Genomic DNA, 17,953 nt, shown 5'->3' with positions numbered 1-17,953 from the left:
TTGCTATAAATGTAGGAAGCAGTTTTTACAGTTTATACCTTCCCTGCACAAAGTGCTGTAGCACTCAGGTTTGAGTTAAAAAATATATACATTTTTTTAAGCTGTAGCAAACCGCTTGCTACAAATGTAGCAAGCGGTTGTTACAGTTTATACCTTGCACAGAGCACTACAGAGCTCAAGTTTTAGTTAAAAAAAATGTGTTTTTTTTTTTTTACTTTAAAAGTGTATCAAACTGCTTGCTACAATGTAGAAAGCAATTGCTACAGTTTGGACTAGACATGGAGCACTACAGAGCTCAAGTTTGACTGCAAATGCAATACCAACTTTTAAAAGTTAGTATGTATTAAAGAATGAACAGGATTGACTGATTCCCCCCAACACTATGTACCTGAGGCAGTTGTTCTTCTTGCCTCACCCTAGCTACACTACTGATTCACAGGACAGATACGTGTTATGTGATATATCATTTCAGTTTGCTTATGTGTGTGCTGAACAGTGAAAAGGCCTTGGTACTGTGTTGTATCTGTATTGTTTTTAATTATAGTTAGAGATTCTTTATATATGTTGTGCCCATGCCCTTTAACAAGTATGTGATTCATGTATGTAGTTCCATATATTGATGCTTTGATATATACAGATTTCCTTTGCCATACTAATTCTTTTTCATGGATGCTTACTAAGTGATACTTTTATAACTTGTATGGCAGAACAGTGGTATGGTCTGTTAATTTGGTCTCTACAGACCTTTACAGTTTATCAGTGTATTTCCCCATCAGTATACCTCCTGTTCTACCTAATTTGTACTTAATTTCATATATTTTGTTTATTTCCTGACACTTTCAGAATAGCCTAGATTCTCTTATTCTGTCTCTCTGTTTCTTCCTCCATCTGTAGGAATAAAGTAGCTTGCTGTGGTTCAGCTTTATTGCTTCCATATAATGTTCAGTACTGTAGTTTTTTTTTCACTTTTTTCCTTTTACTTTCAGACCCTGTCTGCAATAAATTGTGTCTTCTGTCACTCAAACAGCAGAAGCTCTGCCACATGTCACAGCACTGAGAACTGGCCTTATGCAATATATGTACCTGTAAGCAGCAACCTACTGAGCGCCAGCTTTAAACGGATTGCTTTCTGCAGTAAAGGGCCTCCAAGGATGCTTAGCTTTACTTTCATCCATTACTCTAGACCCAATTCCTATCCACACCATTTTACTCAAGCATTAGATGATCCATTTCCATTTCCACCTATCACTTGTGACACTCAATCCCTGTACCTCCCCAAAGTATTTTACTACTGTCATAAAATCACTCTTCTTTTTATTCATGTATTCTCAGTTTCCATCTAATATTTAGCATCAATCAAAACACCCCTTCTCCCTCCCATACTGGTCTGCTCTTTATCCAGCCCTTCTAAGCCCTTGCCCTACCAGTACCTCTAAGTAAACTGTTATCAAACATCCTCTCCCATTCATCCCACCAATCTCCTCTCATATAATATAGACTAATTTTAATCTAACTCTGTTATTATCACTATCTACCAATGCTTTTAATCAACATGTTGGTACTTTTTGTACTAATTGTACTAACCCTCCTCATTATCTATCATATCACATACTCGTAAATATTACCCCTACTGACCCACATTAACCTCTCCATAAGTCACCACAGATCTCTCCTAACATATCACCTTACCTGACCATTTCAACTATAGAAACATCAAGCCAAACTCCTTACCAACTAACTTTACAGGCACTCAACTTTAGATTGTATCCTTACCAACAAACCAAATACAGTTCAAGCATTCGGATATCTACCAGACACATTAAGTGACCAAAGCAGTCAAAAACTACAGTACCCAATCCAGAACCTTAATTTATAACCCAATGCGTAATACAACATTTCATAGACACCTTTATCAATACTCTATGCCAGTATAAATGGAACATATCAAAATCCATGCCACTTGATGGCACCATTTTACACATTAAGGACTTAACAGCCTAGCTCCTGTGTGAACCAAAATAATCAAATGGCTTACTGATGAAACTAAAAAACTTATGTTTCAAAGAGACAAAGCCTAAAAAGACTGATTTAAAAGCAGAGCACAAAATGTATTTCATACATTTAGGGATCTCAGAAATCTTACTATGGACTGTGTTAATATAGATGCATATGTGATGGCCCACTACTGCCAACAAGTAATCAAGGAACCTCAATACTCGCCACTGGCAACAGTGGGAGACATTCACTGAGAAGATGACAAGTACACACACAGTATTTCCAGATGCAGCTTTCTGTATCAAGTGCAATTTTGCTTAAGAGCATACAGAGACCACAGCCAGTCTGAGGCTGGCTTTTCACTCTTTTGCCACATCCCCACTGGCACAGCTATAGAGCTAAGGCTTTAGCCAGGGTTCCAAGCCAAGTTTTCCAACACTCTCTCTGTCCAACCAGTGCGTGTCCCTGTCCAAGTAGCTGACACACACACTCTTGGAGATTTATTTTACACACACACACACACACACACACACACACACACACACACACACACACACACACATACACACACACGCCTGGGAAAGGCTGGGACAGGTTTACTAGCTATGCCCCCTTCTGACCAGACTATAAGGTTGTTTTCACTGCCACCAGGACCCCTTATCAGCTACTTTAAGGCCCTTAACAAAGAGTTTCCAATTTCACTGTGTAATATTAATACTAATACCAATCATGTTTGACCAAGAGCAAGGCTATTAGGAGTGGCTCACACAGTGTCACCAAATAAATATGCAAGTACTATCAAAACTATATCTCTATACAGATCAGCCACAATGAAGGGTTTAAATATATTTAATAAAAATAATAAAAGAACAAGACAATACTAAATATACTCGCAGTGGCATCAGAGTTCAAAACTACAGGAAATATTTAAAACAACATTGCAGGACAGTCTCAAATAAATAAAGAAAAATGTACCTGACTGAATCTAAGAGAATTATGCTATAGTCTAAGAACTTACTAATAGAGCAAGGCAGATGTGTGGTGACTTGATCTTCTAGTTGTCATCAGGTCCAAGACAGAATGTTCTGTTTCACTAAGAGACTTCTCAAATTAATATCTAGAATATTACTGCTGGGATACCTTGCAGAATGAAATCATTTATTGTCATGTGACTCCTAGTTTCCAGGCCAAACAACCATTGATGGCAGCCAGTAGCATTTAGCATCTACCTGTAAAAATACATAGGCAAAGGCTTCTCCTCAGATCTTTGGCAGATGATGGAAGTCATAAAACAATTGCATTCCTTCATGCTTTCAAGACTAGTAATTAGTTCGCCCTAAAGACAATGCAGAAAGTTTCCTAGTACAGTTATTGTGTTTCTTGCTGGATTGAAAACTGAAAGATACCATGTTTTATGGCCTAAAGTTATTTAATTTTAGTTATTTTTCTGAGGTTTGCTGGACTGAAGTTAATCTCCTGTATCCCAGTTTCCACTGTTAAAATATATACATTTAAACAGTTACAATAGTGCATGTACATTTCTGTCTCTTCCAGTAGGATACACTGTGGATCCATTTTAAACACAAGCATTTTACAAATACCTTTTCAACACACACACATTTGTACAAGCAGTTTGATATACACATGGCATACAGTTCTAATACATTTGTAACACAAGCATCTTACATAAATCATTTTGATATTCTCCAATGACATATAATTAATTACAAAATTCCAGCTAGCTGGGCTTGCAGTATCTCCTTTCATCACAGCATAAACCAGTTATACCAATCTCTGATATAAACACTAAAAAAAATCCAAGACCTGTTTGGTCATAACTAAGCAAACTAATGCGTCCTTGCCAAACCATAGCACCCTCTCCCTCTACTTCTAAACCAACTGACTCAATGCCATGTTACTCCAACTCCTACTTTATTCAGACAGTACCCTCTTTGATTAATTATAATAACAATTCACCCATCTTGCTTCCTTCATGCTGCCCTAATCAATCACATTCATTATTCTTCCTCCTGATCTCCACTTCTATTTTTAAAAAAAATCTATTGACATTAAAAACAACCTATTTGGCTGCCAACAAACTTCCAGTAAAATACTTAAAAATGACAGTTGATGCCATGGATTTCCCTGTATCCATACTGATAAACAAATGTGTATCTGAAAGATATGCACCATCCACTTTTAAAAATGTCCTATATAAAAACCAACCCACAAAGGTGAAACATCAACAAAGTTTTCCATCTAATGACTTATTGCCATCCTATACACTCTGTCAAATATACTAGAAAAGTTCTTCCAATTGCAACTTAGGCAGTACATTAATTCTAACAACCTTCTCTCCAAAACCCAGTATGGTTTCATACCTCACCATAGTATTACCACTGTTCAATATCATAAACCAACAGAGGAATGACAATAGCCTGGTATCTTCCCTATACCTAGATTTATCAAAATCATTTGACACTGTATCCCATCAACATTATCTTACTGAACTTTATTCCCTCGATATCACCCAGCTGTCTCTCTCATGGTTCCATAGCTATCTGACTGAATGGTAGCAGGCAGTTAAATGGAAACAAAATATCTCCTTCTTCCTTACAGACACTGTCAGTGTCCCACAAGCATCAATATCATGACTCTTTTATTCAACCTTTTTATAAACAGTCTATATACTGCAGCACACTTAAATAGCATAGTTCAATATGCTGGCATCTCAGCCCTTACATGTACAACCCTAAACCTACTAGGATACCACCATATATTCCATTACTGCTATTGAAACTTGGCTAAAAGATGCAAATCCACTTTTAAATCCTAAAAAAAGTATGCGTTTCAATCCCCAAAAATACCAAAATGAAGCACAATTTTTCAAAATTACCTCATCCAACAATACAAAAATTGAAATCATAATCCAAACAAAACTTTTGGGCATCACAGTTAAAAACAACCTCAAATTTGACCAACACATATTGCAAGTCATTAAAACACAGCAGAAACATGGCTCCCGTTATAGAACCAAACAGTACCTGACAGAAGATGCAAGACAAGCACTAGTTATGTTATGTACCAAAACTAAGTTTTTTCTATAATATGTACTCATGTGTGATTTTAATACGGACTCTATATGAACTTTATACTGCACACATGTTGTATTTGATATGAATATTTTCTGTTGCTAGATTGTACTCTGTGGAGCTTTTCTCTGTGGAACTCCACTGAAAACAGGCTATGTTAATTTCAGTCAGACTTTCCAATAAACAAATGGCAATAAATAAATAAATAAACTAGTATCTACCTAACTCCTTCTATCCCTGCTATATGCATCACCTATTCTTACAGATTTAAATACTATGCTTACAACTAAAGTATCCACCTGTTACAATAAAGCAGCTAAATTTGCTGCCTAATTTATGCTTAAGACTCATTGTTGCAGAGCCCTAAAGCAAATAAAATGTCTTGAGCTACCCAACTATTAAACATACTGGAAAAATGTCCAGTACTAAAAGTTCTTTGTTAATAAGTATCCTAGCATTCTCAAACCCACCATCCTTGACTCATTAGCTATACAGTGCCTCTCTCAATCTCACTCTCTCTCTTCATCTAGCTCTATTGTCTACCTACCATGTGATGCTTCACACTCTTTAACTCAATTTTATTTATTCCTAACATCTATATTATGACCCACCTTAACTATGTCTCATAGGTCATCTAATAACTGCTTGTCATATGTATTGCACAGGAATCATTCACATACTAAATGTTACGCACTTTAAATATAACATCGCATATAATGTTACCACAGAAGAAGTACCTGTTTTTTTAGTATTTGTTTATTTGTTTGTTTAGTGACACTACAAAATGATTACCTGTTTATATTTAGATTGTTTAAGAGCTATCTATGTAATTTACCCTTGTAAGTAATTTTTCTGTTATGAGTATCTTAACTGCATCTTCCTGGGCTTTTCTCCTTGGATCTACACTAAAAATGGATTTTGATCACTCAGGGCCGGATTCACGAAGGCTTGCACAGAGTCTAAGAGTAGAGTAAGACTCCAGACATCCAATATGTCTGCCGAGCAATCCAGCAACAGCCGGCAGGGGCGTGCATGAGAGCTCCTAAAACGACTCTTGCACGGACAGTGTTATGTTATGCAAATTACCTCATTTGCTGCTGAAAGCTATGCAAATGAGGTAAATTTGCAATCCAGGAAACACAAACCTGTCCGAGTAAGAGTAGAGTTATTTGCAGAAATGTACTCCGTTGGTAATGGAATATCATTTTGCAAATAGCAAAACAGAGCTATGACACCTCCAAATAAAGGATCTATCCAGTTGAGGAAGCATGCCAATGGCCAAATATAAGGCCATTGGCATTTTAATCTGTTGCAAAATATTAAAAATATTTTTTTTCCCCGATCTCTGATGTTTAAGCGTAGCGCAGTGCTGCGCAAACGTGTGGCACCATAAAAACAAGAAAATAAAAACAAAAAAAAACAAAAATAGGCATTTTATTAAAAATATTCCTCTGTCATGCAGGTGAATGGCAGGCTGAAGACAACATGGCTAGTGAGTAGTGGTTTCTAAGGGGGGAAGCTCAGTTTGAGAGATGTAACCAAGCATTAGTAGGCAATCCTATGCAAATGAGGATAAGGATAGTGAATCCCAATTTTCCCTGCCATGTGAACCATGTCCCTAGAGTGTAAGTGTAGGATTAGGGGAGTAATAGAGTAGAAGATAGGTGATATCATGAGGGAGTATGTATCAAAGACTGTAAGCTTATTGGAGCAGAGTGTCATGTGTTTGCTGTGAGTTACTCAGGACTGGAAGAGGCGTGTCTACAGTTGTCTTAACTGAAACCCAGAAACCGAAGGTGTATGCCGAATATATCACTAAAGTTTCTTGCAAAGATGCTTACACTGTGTGCATGCGTGTGCGCACCTGTAAACCCGTCTAAGCCTGTGTGCACATGTGTGCACCTGTGTAAGCCTGTGTAAGGCTGTCTAAGCCTGTGTGCATGCATGTCCACCCGCCTAAGCCTGTGTAAGCCTGTGTAAGCCTATGTAAGCCTGTGTGCGCGTGTGTGCACTTGTGTGCTCGTGTTTGCGCTTGTTTGCACGGCGCTGCCCCCTGTGAAACAGAAAGGGAAAAGGAAGGAAAAGAAGTAGTAGGAAGTTAACCAAGGAGAACTAGCAGAGCTGCCAGGTGAAATCAATCAGAATCAGCCAATTACACAGGCAGTACACTAGCCCAGCCCAGCCCAGCACTTAAAACTCTGCAAACAACATTCCCCTATGTTTTTCTCAGAAACACTGCAACACTGCAGTCTACAAAGAGAAGTGAAAATGTAAAAAGCTTAACTGAGACAAAAAAATGTTAGGGGCTGCCATTGCTATTATAAGGCAACATGTGCAAGATGCTGAGGGTGGTGCCATTGTGAATGCTGCTGAGCAATCCACAGTGAGGAGACAGAGAAGAGTGTACAGACCCAGGGTAACTTACCAGGGGCTACATGAGCTGGAGATAGTGGAGCACTATAAAGTGGACAGAGACCTCCTGCAGCAAATTGTTGAACTGTGCAGGCCACACCTCACACACAGAACCAACAGAGGTGAACCCATCCCAGTGGAAACCAAGGTATGTGTTGGCCTAAGAATACTAGCAACAGGTACCTTCCAGAGACCAACTGGTGATATGATGGGGAGTTCACAGGCATCAGCATCCAGGGTACTGCACCACTTCCTGAATGCCATGTCAGCACATGTCAGTGATCATGTATATTTCCCCAATTCCCATGAGGTATTGGCCAGCAATATGCATATCTTCCAGCAAATAGCGGAATACCCTGAGGTAGTGGGTGCAATTGACTGCACGCACATACACATCAAAGCACCAGCTGGTGAGTGGGGCAGGGCCTACGTCAACCGCAAGGGCTTCCACTCCATCAACTGCCAGGTCGTGTGCGATGCCCAGGCATAATACTGAATGTGTGTGCTGGCTGACCTGGAAGCTACCACAATTTCCATATCTGGCGTCTGACGCAGCTGTACCAGACATTTGCCAATGGGGACATCCCTGACGGTCATCTAGTGGGGGATGCTGGATACGCACTGGAGCCATGGCTCATGACACCCATCAGAAATGCACACACACCTGAGCAACAACTCCATAATGAGTCACACGCACAAACATGAAATATAATTGAGTGTGTGTTTGGGATTCTCAAGTCATGGTTCCGGTGCCTGGACACATCTGGTGGAGCCTTGCAGTACTCACCAACTACATGTACCCAAATTGTCATGGTATGTGCCATGCTTCACAATATGATCCTGCGAAAACAGCTGCAGCAGGAACAGCATGGGGCAGGGCCAAACAGCCCCCCACCATTGCCAAGGCCTGCACAGGCACAGCATGACTCAGAGGAGGAACAACCTGAACCTGCTCCAGTAGGCAGAAGGAGGCATGCCCAGTATGCCTTGGCCTTGGCAAAGAGGCAACGCATAGCACATACACTGGCTCAGTAGGAACCCTGGAAATTATACCTCTCTCTGACTCGCACATAAAATAAAAGGGATGCCTAACTTGACACTACCTGTTTCCACACATGTATAGGGAGTGTACTATGTGCATCTGACATAGGCAGCCCTGCAGCACCACCTGAGGCATGATTGCCATGTTTTAAGCAATATAAAGCAGTGCTAAGCAGCTTTTACCACTATTTAGTATATGTAAACAAAATTGCCTGTGCTAACTAGTGCAACATCGGGCAATGTTGAGCAAGGTCGGGTGAAGTCGGGCAAAGTTGAGCAAAGTCAGGTAAACATGCTCATATCTGCTTTACTGTTCTTTAAGCAGTCTGGTCTGCCCAGCATGAAAATAAAAAGCAGTGACAGGGCTCAAACCCAGGATACTGTGCACTACAGTCACAGTACTGAACCACTAAGCCATGACAGCATTTCACTGGCACAGCCACAGCAGGACAATAGTACACTAATGCAAACACAAAGAAATGCTGTAGCATGCCCCTACAGAGGCATATGAGTAACCTCCCCCACAGGCCTATGCAGACAGAGAACAGCAGGCCAGGCTGTGTGATGTGAGTTGGGTAGGCTATGAAGTCGCAATCTAATATACATAACAGTGGACACTAAGATCTGTAGTACAGTAGTATGCCTCAAGCCAGTATGATAGGCAACAGTACAGGGTGAAATGGAGTACCTTACATAGCAGTGCAGGCATAGCAAATGTGTATATGTGTCAGGTGAACCCCTCATCCTATGTACACCCACAGTAACAATCAGGTGTGCCCCCGGGTAGAAATGTACAAAGAATAGCTGTCCCCACTGTACGTAGAAATGTTGATAAGTCTATGCAAAGTGTCTCATGGAAGCCCTGCAGGCACAGCATGATCCTTGCTGATTTATGACACAAAGGTTAGCCCTGCTGTAAAAATACAACTTGATTTTCCACACACATATAGTATAAATGTATATAGCGGCTGTGCTCACACACTTCAACAAATGTAGTGGATTTCATTCAGCATCACACTGAAAGGTCATACTGGGCATGCTCACACACTTAAATAAACAAAGCAAATGTCAGGCAACAACATACTGAAAGGTCATACTGGGCATGCTCACACACTTAGGTTAAATATGGAGGTGATAATAAGGGATCTATGGACAAATGTGATTAGTCATCTCTACTTCCAGAAACACATTCACAAAGTGCTCAGAAAATCATGCTATGCGTTCACACAACCTGCCAAGGTCTGTGCATGTAGGTCAAAGGAGGTTCCCTCTACTCATCAGTCATCAGACCCGTCAGAGAGTACCACAACACACTTGTGATGAATCCGACTAGGCACCGTCAGCAGCTGGAAAGACCACTGAAGTACCTCAACAAGAGGATTACTGGCCTCAAACAGTTGCCCCATGCAACAAGACTGAATTTAACCCAATCTGTACTCTGTTGCATACTGTCTACTCAGGAGATCTCTGCACTACAGACAGGTCCATGTCATGTCAACACCCAGATATGTTCTGAGTTACAGCTCAATTGCACTAAATATACAGACCCAACTGATATTGGCAACATCCTGGCAGATAGGATCAGTGTCAACTCTACCCCCCTCTCAACCATGAAAGAGCACATCACTATAATGGAAGACTGCAAAGTTGCTGTCATCATGGCTGCACAGGTAAAAAACACTCTCCAAAGCCAGTATCACAGCAGGCATGGGACCAGATAACCTCCCAGGCTGTGTTCTACACAAACCACAGAACGAACAGGCACCACACCGATGTACCATGTTCAGTCATAGCCACGCCTCAGGCTTTGTGCCAGCTGAATGGTGCACAGCAATGGTTATCCCACTACACAAGGGTGGAGATACCACAGACCCCAGGAACTAGTGCCCCGTTAGCCTGATGAGCCTGCCCTTCAAGGCCATGGAATGTATCATCATACAACTTATAAAAAATACAGTTGTAATCCCCAAACCCTGGACCACAACCATGTTGGGTTTGTAAAATGCAGATCATGTCTCCTAAACCTGATAGATGACATTGAAGCAGTCACCAGAACCGTAGACAAGGGTAAGGTGGTTCGCACAGCCTATGTAGATCCTGCCATGGCTTACAACACCACCCCACACTCTGTAAATATAGATAAACCCACTAAACGGGGTATAAATTGCTATGTCAAAAGATGGGTTGCCAACAGGCTTACTGACAGAACACACACTGTGAAAGTAGCAGACTCCATGTATGACTTTGGACCAGTGACAAGTGCAGTACCACAGGGTCCAGTCCTGGTTCCTGTCCTGTTTAGTATCTACTTCCCTGAAGTAAACTATAACATGGAAGGTCTGTGGCTACTGAAGTTTCCAGATGACTGCAAACTAGGAGCCATAATTGTAAACACTAAAGATGTGGACATCCTACAAAAGGGCCTCACTGAGACAGATGGCTGTTGTCAAAGCCATGGGCTCAAGCTCAATGCCAAAATGTGCATTGTCATCCCCTTTGTTAAAAACTCTGTAGCCATGAACTACAACATAGGAGGTAGTATACTTAACACTGAAAGTGTGACAAGAGACCTTGGGTCACAGGTGGACAGTGGACACAACTGTGATAATCATATCCCCACAGTAGTCAGGAAATCCTCCTATGTGGCACACCTCATCACAAAAGGTGTCTCATGCAGAATAGAAGAGGACATTGTTCCCCTCTACTCATCACTCACTAGAACCATAATAGAGTACAACTCCCCTTTTGTTATGTACCTCACAAGACAACTACAATAACTGGAAAGCTTGCAGCAATACCTCACAAAGAGCATTAGCGGCCTGAAATACATGCCATACACAAACCATCTCAAAATGCTCCAGCCCTACTCCCTTGCATATCGCCTACTCAGAGATGTCCTCTACCTAACATACAAAGCTATGTCAAACACAGAGCTGTTGGACATGCTCCACATAAAGCACTCACATTCCCTCTGATCTTCGGACCCAAAACCACAAGTGAAATACCAAATGAAGGGGTATATCCATTTACCTTATGGATACCCACACCTACAGGTTAGTGGCACAGCATGAGGCCTTGGAGACCACGCAAGTGCAACTAAAATTGGGCAAAGCTGCTTATCAGATTGTAGCCTGCTACAGATCACCTACCTTGTCTCAGGAACCTCACTCAGTAGTCCTGAGAACAGTGGAAATTACAAAGGTCCTATCAAACACCATTATATGAGGAGATTTCAACTACCCAAACATTGAGTGGGAGAATTACTTGTGTACAACGTCCTTTGCCCAATGTTTCCTAGAGTTTAAAAACTCTAACACCCTGGAACACCTGGTCACCATGCCCACTAGAGGTGAGAACATACTGGACCTGATCATCACCAACATGGGGTACCAGTGTACCACAACAGAGATAAACCCCTCTCTGGTAATATCAGACCATAAAGTAATCACACTGGACATCCACCCCCCCCCCCCAGTCAATGAAACCACTGTGAAGACAGTTTCAAAAGCAAACTGCACACTTCCCAAGACCAAGGTGGAAAGTTCCAAAGCCCCCTTGCTATAGGATAATGCCATACAATCTGCCAAATAATTTACAAGTGCATCCTATGAGCATCTACAGGGATGCATTGATCGAGCCATCCCAAATAAAACCAAGATGCACTCCTCCAAAAATAAGAAACCAATCTGGTGGTTGTCGCTCCTAAATACGTTAGACAACAGCAGGAGGAAATGAACACATGATACAGCAAACTTCACAAAAGGAAAGGCATCACTGATCATTATTAGGAAGAAACAATGATCACTCATAAAATAATCCAAGGCCAGTTTCTAAAGACAAATTGCCAAGGAATGTAAGAATAACAACCACAAAGTCTTCATTAGCTATACCAAACATGTAGGTGGCAACTTCCAAATATGCTGTCAGCTACCGAAAAATGGCAAGAAATACACTGAACCAACTTACATTGCCCACATCCTTGGGGACAGGTTCAGTGCAAACTCCCCCCATCACCCCCAAAAGGGCCTGTGTCCATCCCAGAAGAATGCAGAGCCCCAGACTTCATGGACATGCAGGTAAAGACAGCCCTCTCCAAAGCTAAGAACACAGCATCAATGGGACTGGATGGTGTCCCAGGCTGCATTGTACACCAGCCCCAAAAGGAACTACACTCTCACCTACATTCACTGTCCAGACTCAATCGTACCACAGGCTATGTACCCAAAGAATGGCATACACCAGCAGTCATCCAGCTCCACAAAGGGGGTGCCACAACAGAACCTGGAAACCATTGCCCTATAGGTCTACTCAGCCTGGTCTGCAAAGCTATGGATCAAATTATCATGGAACCCACAAACAGAGACATTGGGAACCTCCAGACACTGGACTCTACCCAACTTGGCCTTGTTAAAGGCAGATCCTGCCTCCTAAACCTAGTTGACTTATTTGAAACAGTTACCAAGGACATAGATGGAGGTGAATGTAGTCCACATAGTCCACCTGGACCTCTCTAAGAACTTTCTACACCATTCCCTACTCTGTCATCATAGACAATCTTACCAGCTTGAACATTAAAAGCTATGTCTCAGGATGGGTGGCCAATTGGCTCACAGATCAAACACACATGTTCAGGGTTGCGGGTGCCATGTCCGACTCTAAACCAGTCACAAATGGCATCTCACAGGTCTTGGTCCTGGGACCCCACCTGTTCAGTAGATACTGCTCAGAGGTACAGGCAACCATGGGAGGAGTATGGCTTAACAGGTTTGCAGATGACTGCTAACTGTGGTTCATAATCAACTCTACGGCTGACACAGACATCCTCCAGAAGGGTCTTACAGAGACAGATACCTGGTGTCAAAACATTGCCCTCAAGCAGAATGCCAAAGAATGCATAGTCATCTCCTTTGGATAAAACAAAGTGCACACAAATTACCACATAGGTGGTAATCCACTATGTACGGAGAAAGTCATTATGGCCCTGGGGACACAGATAGATAGTAAACTCTCCTTTGATTATTACACGGCCAAAGTGTTTAGACATTCCTTCTATGTAGCCCACCTAATGTAACCCACGTAGTCTAGTCTGATGATGTCACCATCCTTCAGATATACCTGTGGAAAGAAGAACTCACAGTAATGTGTATAGCGTGTCATGTAAATGCGTACTTGTAGTATCATGCAGTAGTTAGGTAGGGCTTTGAATCCTGCACTTGACAAGTGTGTGTGTTTGTGTTTGATCTCCTTGGAGAGGCGCAACCTTTTTGGAGAGTAGTAAAACACCTTAAAAGTGGTATCCTAATCTTTGTCAAGTCTGATGATGTCACCATCCTACAAATATATCTGTGGAAAAGGGAACTCCCAGTAATGTGTATAGCGTGTTGTGTTAATGCGTACTTCTCTAGTATCATGCAGTAGTTAGGGAGGTGTTTGAATCCTGCACTTGACGTGTGTTTTCGTGTATGATTTCCTTGGAGATGAGCAACCTTTTTGGAGAGTAGTAAAACAACTTAAAAGTGGTATTCTAATCTTTGTCAAGTCTGATGATGTCACCATCCTACAAATATACCTGTGGAAAAGAGAACTCCCAGTAACGTGTATAGCACATTGTGTTAATGCGTACTTCTCTAGTATCATGAAGTAGTTAGGTCGGGGTTTGAAGCCTGCACTTGGTGAGTGTGTGTGTGTGTTCTATGTGTGTGACACTGTTGGTCAATGTGTTGTGGGTTTTGCTTTTATTACTGTAGGACAGTATGTGCATTGCACATGTCAGGTAGCTGTGTGGCAAATACATATACGCACATGTGACCTTAATTATTTCATAGGTTGGAACCCTGCTTTCTCCATGAACACATCTGTCATCTTTGCCAGAGTGTGCTGCCACTTTCCAGACCTTAGGTCACATCTGTATGTTTGTGACAAGTCCAGCGACTGCAGTGATCCCTGGCCTAGGTCATCCGTGTCACACACACTCATTACAGTATCTATTGAATTGTGTGAGTGAGGGTTTATGGCTGAGGTATATTACAGACCTGTTCAAACGCAGCAAAGTCTGTCAATGATGGCTTTTCATTATAGGTGTACAACAACCGTTGTGGATATGCATGAAGACCCCTTATTGCTTATGTGAATCAGCGAGGGATTTCTAAATACCTTTGGAAATGTGATTACCAAAGTAGAGATGATGTAACACTTGGCTGCATGTACACATCGGTACCTGTTCAACATGTTGGTGGCTACTACCTATGTGGTACTGTGGGGATACTATGTTTCGTAAAGGTGGATGACTATGCTCTGGTTGTCTTATAGCTTTACAGCATGAGTTTGACAACAGGTATCTGTCTGTATGATACCCTTGTGGGGGATGTGTGTGTCATCTGGAGAATGCATTATAGGCCACAGTATGCATTTCCAGACATGGACGGACATATCCCTACTGTGATTGCTTGTACCTAAGAGAGCTATATGGCAAATAGGAGTGGTGTCAGGAATGGGTGCAGGTGAATACCACTGGTTACTGGCATAGTATAGTACCTGAAGTATCCAAATGTTACTGTGTGTCCTACATCTGTGTGTCAGTTGTCAAGACATTGTCTAATGATTATTTATGGTCAAGCTGTTGAGGTTATGTATACTACCAGAATGCAAAACAGTGACAGATAGTAACAGTATCACCCACAGCACAGTGTCAAACCATGTCATACACACATGTGTACTCAAGTTCCGAAATGTGTGTAGTACAATGCATACTGGCCACCAATAGAAACTATGGAGCGTTACTGTGTAACACAGGGCATGTCACCCTACCCATGTGTCCACTATGCACGTACATGCAGACAGTGCACCTCCACCATGTTCACAGATGTACAGCTGCAAATCTGTGCTACACACATCCCACACGTAGTGTCCACTCTCTAACACATGCTGCCAATACTACACACATCAGCTAAGTGGCACGTGGGCGGACAATACACTATTAGAACTAACACTGGTGTAAACAATGCTACATTGACAATCATAGCTTTAATGCATCATGCCTGCTCAGCTACACCTCCAAGGATATCATTACACTCTACTGCTGACAACATGCTAACATTGCTATACTGCTATAACATCACCCTGTGCATCAGCACCATGGTAGCCTGTTCCTGCATCAATGTTACAGATGACAGGAGGTGGCACAGGTTTCATCATATGCACAGGGTGTATTGTTGTTTTGCCAGAGGCCTACATTGAGCCATACAATCAACATGTATGTGTGTGTGTTTGTGAGGGCCAAGAGTACTGCTGTGGGCCAATGTTGATGTAATGTGCATGGGTATGTGTTAGCCCTAGGTGTCTGTTTTATGTGTGTGTGTGTCTGCATTGCACACAGTTCCACCATGTGGCTGCCATATACAAGGATTAGTGGGACAGCTACAGACTGTACCTGCCAGGCTTTACAGATCACCGTCTCTGGCCATGGACAAGGTACCTGTGCCTGGCAGGTGTGCTACCGACAGTATCAGGTACTAAGCCAGACTGGGTACTATCCTCAGAGATGGACAGATGTACACTGGACCCAGGTCCCTGCTGGGACTGTCCAGAGCCACATGCATGTGGTCTTCTAGGATGGTCTATGGACAGCCCACCCCCAACATTGCTGGGGCTGGTACTGGCACTACGGGAGCGGCTGTGACTTGAGGGATGTCTGCGGTGACTGCCAGCTGCTGATGTTGCTGGCATACATCCACATCTCAACCACATGGACATGACATTGCGGAGGACATCTAATGTCTCACCCGAACGTCCATCAGTGACCTCAGTGTAATTATGGATGGCACCTGCTAGGTCATGGATACTGTCAATTACAGCAGTGTTATTTGCCCTCTGTGCCCTTAGACCCTGTCTGGTGTACCATTCTATACATGCCTGTGCCTCCGTGACAGCCTGGAACATGCGTGAGGTTGTAAGACCTATGGCACATCTGCCAGAGGCATGATGAGCAGCAGTGCTCTGATGAAAACCCCTGGACATCTGCCTTTGTGGTACCCTTCCAGACATCTGGGTATGGCTGATGTGTTGGGATGCATGTGCCATAGATACCATACTGTCCTGGCCAATGCCAATTGTACACTGTCCCTCAGCTAAGGGTATTGGTTGTGGATGTATTGGCAGTATGACTGTGTGCATGGATGGGGTGGAAACTAGTGTTCTGTCAATTGGTGGCCCAAAGACAGACTCTGGAAAACATGCCTGTGCCTCAACACACCTATCCTCATCATCACTATTTTGCTCAGTGACATCATGTTCCCTGCTGCAGTGAACCAGCCCAACCTCAGCACCAGTGAGAGGAAGACAGGAAACACACTTTACAACCTGTACATGATGTTGGAACACATGCACACATGCACACATGCACACATGAACACATGCACACATGCACACAAATACACACCTCACTTAGACACACACACACACACACACACACACACACACACACACACACACACACACACACACCACCAGCAATCCAGAACATACTCAATAGCGGTTGATGATGGGGTAATGTATCACAAGCCAAACAATCATATCACACATGTCAGCATGCAGGACGTGTGTTGCTCAACAGCATGCAGTGCAGGTGTAGACAGCCCTTGCTAATAACAGTACACATGGCTCTGATGCATGTGTGTTGTTGTTCAGTGATTGGCCTCACCCTGGAATGCAATGTGTACATGGACACAACATTGCTGTGCAAGTATTGAAAGCTCTGCAATGTCCTGTGCACCATCACTCACAAGTATACATACCATGGCTGCATGTGTATCTGTGTGTCACATAGATATCCATTTCTGATTAGAGCGTCTGTGTCTTTAGCAGATAATTGTGGACACAGGTTTAGCACATGCATGCTATGTATACACACAGGATGAGTGGTGCATGTATACCTGATGGAATACCATTGCTCAACATAGCCATTGTACAGTGGTTATGGTGAGTGTAGGACATATTGTATACATGCCAGTGCCAGCCATGATATGGCATGCTACAACACAGCTGCAACATTAAACATCACACATACCCAATGTGTGTCATGTGACCTATACACTCCATAGCATTACAAGACACATATGTGTCACTTTGTACAAATGGTGATTGCTATGCATATTGTGCATAGGTGCATATGTTTTATTTATATATATATATATATATATATATATATATATATATATATATATATATATATATATATATATACACAACAGTGAGGTGCATAGCATGAATGCTATGTGTAGTACTGTGGTTACTGTAACTGGATGGGGTGTAGCACCATGAGCCAGCATCATGCAGCATCATGTGGTCACTCAAGGCTACTAATGTGTGCCAGACCGGCACCTAGCATGCTGTACCTGAACTGCAGTACCATGGCT

Source organism: Protopterus annectens, chromosome 3.part1 (genome assembly GCF_019279795.1).
Source record: "Protopterus annectens isolate FY-2018-M chromosome 3.part1, PAN1.0, whole genome shotgun sequence".
Classification (NCBI taxonomy): Eukaryota; Metazoa; Chordata; order Ceratodontiformes; family Protopteridae; genus Protopterus; species Protopterus annectens.
Note: the sequence above shows the minus strand (reverse complement) of the source record.